The sequence below is a fragment of the Marmota flaviventris genome, chromosome 9, assembly GCF_047511675.1.
Source record: "Marmota flaviventris isolate mMarFla1 chromosome 9, mMarFla1.hap1, whole genome shotgun sequence".
NCBI lineage: Eukaryota > Metazoa > Chordata > Mammalia > Rodentia > Sciuridae > Marmota > Marmota flaviventris.
In genome coordinates, this window is record NC_092506.1 from 29749812 (window position 1) to 29756037 (window position 6226).

The following is a 6226-nucleotide window of genomic DNA, read 5'->3' on the forward strand; positions in this document are numbered from 1 at the left end:
GGGGTCTTTTGTTACAGCCTCTCATCTAAACTCTAGCTGATACAGAAACTAGTAGCTCACAACCCTGTTTCATTCATTCAATACTATCTATTTTGGACTTCTTCAGTGCCAGGCTCCAGAGTGGAAGGGATTAATTTGAGATTGTACATTTAGTTAACGGTAGCTCTGGGGCCAAGTACAGCTCTTCTGACTTCTAGAACAACTCTCTTGCCAATTCACGCTTCTTCCTTATCCAGCTGTGTGTTAATGCTCCAACCTCTGCAATTAATTACCGATGGCCAAGTGTTCCCAGAACCCAGTGTGACCTGGTAGGTTTTACCTCTCACATGGCTTGGTTGATCCTTGCTGTTTGGGGTTTTATATTTTGAAGGGGAAAATAATAACAGTCTGAGCCAAATCAGAGGAGTTACTAACCTAGAAGAAATGTTTATTCATCACCGCAAGACAAACCCTATCTCCTGTGTATTCAGGGATGCACAGGGAAGCTCACAGTGTCTCAGTACCACCTACCAGGAGGCAGAGGTAATCATGCACAGTGTAAGCCAATGTTTATGCCAGGGAAGGAAATAAACTGGAGTCAAGTTAGGTCTATCCACCTCCATGTTCCAAACGCAGTCTGAAGGGTGAGAAAGGAAAGTGGCAGAACACAGGATGAAACAATACAGGTCCTCTTCTGCCCCCTCCTTCAAAGTCATTTTTTATTGTGGCATCCTGTTTTATTTTCCTTAAGGTAGTATAATGCTTACAAATCTTCTTTTGCGTTTTTTTTATTCACACTTTTATGGTCCATTTTCCCTAAAACAAGATATTTCCATGGCTGTCTTATTTACCATTGATTCTCTAGTGACCAGAAGAGTGAGGCTCTCAAAAGCTTTGTTGCGTGAATAAAAGAAGAAATGAATGAATGCATGAATAGGAAATGTGATGACAAAGAAAATGAGCCACATAAATCATGAAACATAACACAGCTCGGCTTATCGGGTGACATTGAAAAGATTGTATTTTTCAATAAAGACAAAGAAATACTATGCCCTTACCTCTTAGAGAGATGCAATCATTCCAGAACACCCCTCCCCTGCTTTTGCCACAGTGCCTTGACATATACCTCTGTGGTGGGCCTTAAGCGTTGTATTAATTTCACATTTTAATGAAATACCTGGTGCGGGCTCCTTTGGTAGAAAAGAGGTTTATTTAGCTTTCAGGTTTTAGAGGCCGAAAATCAGACAGCATATTAATGGCCCTGGTGGGGACCCCATGGTGGATGGCAGAGCATAGTGGGAGGAGAGATGACGTCTTTAAACAGAAAGCCCAGATAGACTTAGCCTGGCTTCTACAACAACCCACTCTCAGAAGAACTCACTGTAGGAGATCAACATTTCCTTCCAAGGACATCCCCCCAGTGACCTAAGGACCACCTGCTAGGCCCCACCTCACAAAGATTCAACACCACCTACTAATACTGCCACTCTGGGACCAAGCTCCTGTCATGTGAACCTTGGGGCAGGGTGGGAGACAAACAAGACCCAAACCATAGCTGATGTGCTCCCTGCAGACCTCTACTACAAGAGTGTGATTGACAAGGGCCCCGGTGGCTGCTGGACTCTGAAATCAATATTGCATCATTTGCTATTGTATTAGGGTTCTCTAGAGGAACAGAACAGGATGTGTAATTATAGAATGGGGATTTATCAGGTTGGCTTATGTGACTAGAAGCTGGATAGTCCACAGTGTTCATCTGCAGACTGGAGAGCTGAAAGGAACCAGTAGCTGCACAGTCCAAAAGGCTGAAGGCCCAGAACAAGGGGGATCAACCGTGCTACCCTTGTCTGAGACTGAAGGCTTCTGGAAACTCCCTGGAGAATCACTGGCACGTCAGCTTTGGAAGAGTGAAGAAGTGAGAATCTGATATCCTCAGGGGATTGCGATGGCAGCAGCAATCAAGAACCTGTTCAAGAAGAATGGAGCTTGCATCTGCTGCTGCTTCCTTGTTCTTCCAACTTTTATTCCATCCAAGCCATCATCCTATTGGACAGTGCTGCCGACACTTAGGGAGGGTCTCCACTTCAGTTGCTATCCCACATGCCAATCATTCCTGACACACCCTCATTGACACATCCAGAAGCTTCTTAATCCTTGGCATCTCTTAATCTAATCAAGTTGACAATTGAAATTAACTATTACAGCTATGGTCTGCTTCCAGCCCTGGGTGGTGCTGCAGGGAGATGAAGGAAGACCTTTTTTTTTTTTTAGGAGTCACAGGACTCCTCTGACAGGTGATGTTGTCTTGAGAGCTTTGTAGAATTCTCCTTGGGCCATCAAGTGACACTGGAAGCTTCTGCTGGCTTCCTGCTCTCCTTCACTCTCTCACAGAGCAGTCTGGTGACTCTCAGCCTCCAGGTTCCCTCTGGCTTCCTCTCATAGGTGTTTCCCCTCCCAAGTCCTTGCATATTTAATCTCATGCTGGAGTCTGGGACCTCTGTTGGTTGGAAGGGTGGCTAAGCCCTGCACCATCCCACTTTGAATCTGGCACCTGCTCTCACACAGCCTCCTTCCAGATCGCCTTCCATTCTCCAATGCAGTCCAAATTTGCAAACCCTAATGGAAAAACCCAAGGCATAAGGCAAATCCTATTTATTAGCCCTTGCTCTAGATAACTAGCACAACAGGAAGAATAAACGGCAGGAGGATAGAAAGTTGAGACGTAAAAATCTCTTTTGAAGGACTGGGGTTGTGGCTCAGTGGTAGAGCACTTGCCTAGCATGTGTGAGGCACTGTGTTCGATTCTCAGCACCACATATAAATAAATAAATAAATAAATAAATAAATGTCCATCAGCAACTAAAAAAAAAATCTCTTTTGAGTTCAGAGTCTTCTTCACTGTGAGAGAAGATGTCAGCTTTGACATTCAGCCTGCTTATTGATTTTTTCAAAGTAAAAAGTGAGATACTTGAGAACTTAAAAAGATAGCAGCAGCCCTTGGGATAGAGGCACTTGAACATACAACTTGCTGGCTTTGTGTCATTACAGAATTTTAATGGAGGTGATTTTAGTGGAGGTAATTGAATACAGCATGTCAAAAACTAAATCTCACGGTATGTTTTGAAGAAAAACAGAGGATGTGGATATTAGTTCGTAAGGAATAGATTTCTCTAGTCTCAACCTGCCACATCCTCTGGAGGACCCTCAGCCTGGCAAAGCACAGATTTTATTATAGTGATATGATTTATTAACCTGTAACATGACAACCGAAAGTGTATTGGTTATCTATCACCATATAACAAATGACCCCAAAAGGTAGTGGTATCAAATAACAACTTAAAAAAAAAAAACAAAAATAAACTTCCAGTTTCAGTGGGTGGGGAATATGAGGCAGCTTTACTAGTCTCTGGTTTAAGGTCTCTTACAGACTGTAATCAAGATGTCATCTGGCCTGCTGTCACTTCAAGACTCAATGGGGAAGGATCCACTGCCATCTGGTTGTTGGAGAGATCCATTTCCTCATGGGCTGTTGCTCTGAGGGCCTCAGTTTCTGCATGGCTTTGGCTGGAGGCTGCCTTCCATTTCTTGTCAGGCTTATCTCTCTGGGTGGCAGCTCACAGTGTCACAGTGTTAGCTTTGGAGTCCAGCAGAGGAAGCAAGTGAGAGAGCCAGAGATAGAATGCAAGATAGAAGTCAGTCCTTTATAGTCTTGGACCATTTGGGCTGCTATAAGAAATATGAAAACTAGGTGGCTGATAATTTATTTCTTACAGTTTTGGAGGCTGGAAAGTCCAAGATCAAGACAGTGTAAGATTCCCTGAATGATGAGGACCTGTTTCCTGGTCATAGGTAGCAAGCACCTTCTTGCCATGTTCTCATATGGTGCAGGGGACAAAGGGTCTCTCTGGACTCTTTCATAAGGACACTAATCCCATGAGTAATGGCTCTGACCTCATGATCTCATATTTCAACATAGGAAAATTGGGAGGACACAGACCTTGAGACCATGGTAATCTAACCTTGGATCTGACATCCCTTCCTTTCATCATGCTTCATTCATCAGATAGATGCAAGTTACCAGGTACAGCCCACTCTCAAGGGAAGTGGATTACACTCCCCTCGGGCATGAACGACAAGGGGAACCCTCTCAGAAGCTGCCCACCACATAAACTGAAGCCCAAACAAATGTGAACACTGCTGGAGGGCACCATGGAAAGATGACACAAAGTGAGAAGATGAAACCACTCTCCTGGGAATGTGATCCTTTACTGGGCATCACTGGTTTTTGTGGAGGACACATGATGGGTGGACTTCTGAATAACACCAGACAGACGTATCCACCAAAGTACTGATGATGATAAAGGTACCCACGGAACCCAAAACAGGTTGGTGGCAAAAGAACATTTCTTGATGTTCCTTCTTGTAACCTTTAGGAGTATGGTTAAGGAAGTCAGTTCCTAAGCCGACATGGTGAAGATTTGGGCCTACATTTTCTTCTATTAGGCGAAGGGTCTCTGTTCTAGTTCCTAAATTTTGGTTCTCTTTGAATTGGGTTTTGTGCAGGATGGGAGATAGAGGTTTCATTGCTGCATATGGATTTCCAGTTTTCCCAGCACCATTTGTTGAAGAGGCTAGCCTTTCTCTAATGTATGTTTTTGGTGCCTTTGTCTAATATGAGGTAATTGTATTTATGTGGGTTTGTCTCTGTGTCTTCTATTCTGTTTTACTGATCTATTTGTCTGTTTTGGTGCCAGTACCATGCCATTTTTTTTGTTGTTGTTGGTGGTGGTGTTACTATGGCGGTGAAATATAGTTTAAGGTCTGATATATTGTGGTGCCTCCTGCTTCACTTTTCTTGCTAAGGGTTGCTTTGGCTATTCTGGGTCTCTTATTTTTCCAAATGAATTTCATAATTCCTTTTTCTATTTCTATGGAAAATGTAATTGGGGTTTTAATAAGAATATCATTAAATCTGTATAGCACTTTTGGTAGTATGGCCATTTTGGCAATGTTAATTCTGCCCATCTAAGAGCATAGGAGATCTTTCCATCTTCTAAGGTCTTCTTCAATTTCTTTCTTTAGTGTTCTGTAGTTTTCATTTTAGAGGTCTTTCACATCTTTTGTTAGATTGATTCCCAAGTATTTTATTTATTTTTTTGAAGCTATTGTTAATGGAGTAGTTTTCCTAATTTCTCTTTCAGTGGACTCATCACTGATGTATAGGAACACATTTGGTTTATGGGTGTTGATTTTATATCCAGCTATTTTGCTGAATTCAATTATTAGTTCTAGAAGTTTTCTGGATCTTCTAAATATAGAATCATGTCATCAGCAAATAGTGATAGTTTGAGTTCTTATTTACCAATTTGTATCCCTTTAATTTCTGTCTAATTGCTGTGGCTAGAGTTTCGAGAATTATGTTAAAATAGAAGTGGTGATAGAGGGCATCCTTGTCTTGTTCCAGTTTTTAGAGAAAATGCTTTCAATTTTTCTCCATTTAGAATGATGTTGGCCTTGGGTTTAGCATAGATAGCTTTTACAATGTTGAAGTGTTTTGAACATGAAGGGGTGCTGTATTTTGTAAAATCAAGAATCAATAAATGGGATGGAATTAAACTAAAAAGGTTCTTCTCAGCAAAGGAAACAATCAAAAATGTGAAGACAGAGCCTACAGAATGGGAGAAAATCTTTATTACATGCACTTCAGGTAGAGCATTTATCTCTAGGATATATAAAAACTCAAAAAATTCAACACCAAAACAACAACAACAAACAAACAAATAACCCAATCAATAAATGGGCTAAGGAACTGTAAAGGTTAATTTGAATTGTCAACTTGATTAGATTAAGAGATGCCAAGGAGTAAGAGGCTTCTGGATGTGTCAATGAGGGTGTGTCAGAAATGACTGGCATGTGGGATAGCAACTGAAGTGGAGACCCTCCCTAAGTGTGGGCAGCACTGTCCAATAGGATGGTGGCTTGGATGGAATAAAAGTTGGAAAAATAAGAAGCAGCAGCAGATGCAAGCTCCATTCTTCTTGATTGCTGCTGCCATTGCAATCCCCTGAGGATATCAGATTCTTGCTTCTTCACTCTTCTAAAGTGGACTTGCCAGTGATTCTCCAGGGAGTTTTCAGAAGCCTCAGTCTAGGGCTAAGGTAGCACGGTTGATCCCTCTTGTTCTGGGGCTTCAGGATCTTGGACTATGCAGCTACTGGTTCTTCCAGCTCTCCAGTCTGCAGATGGT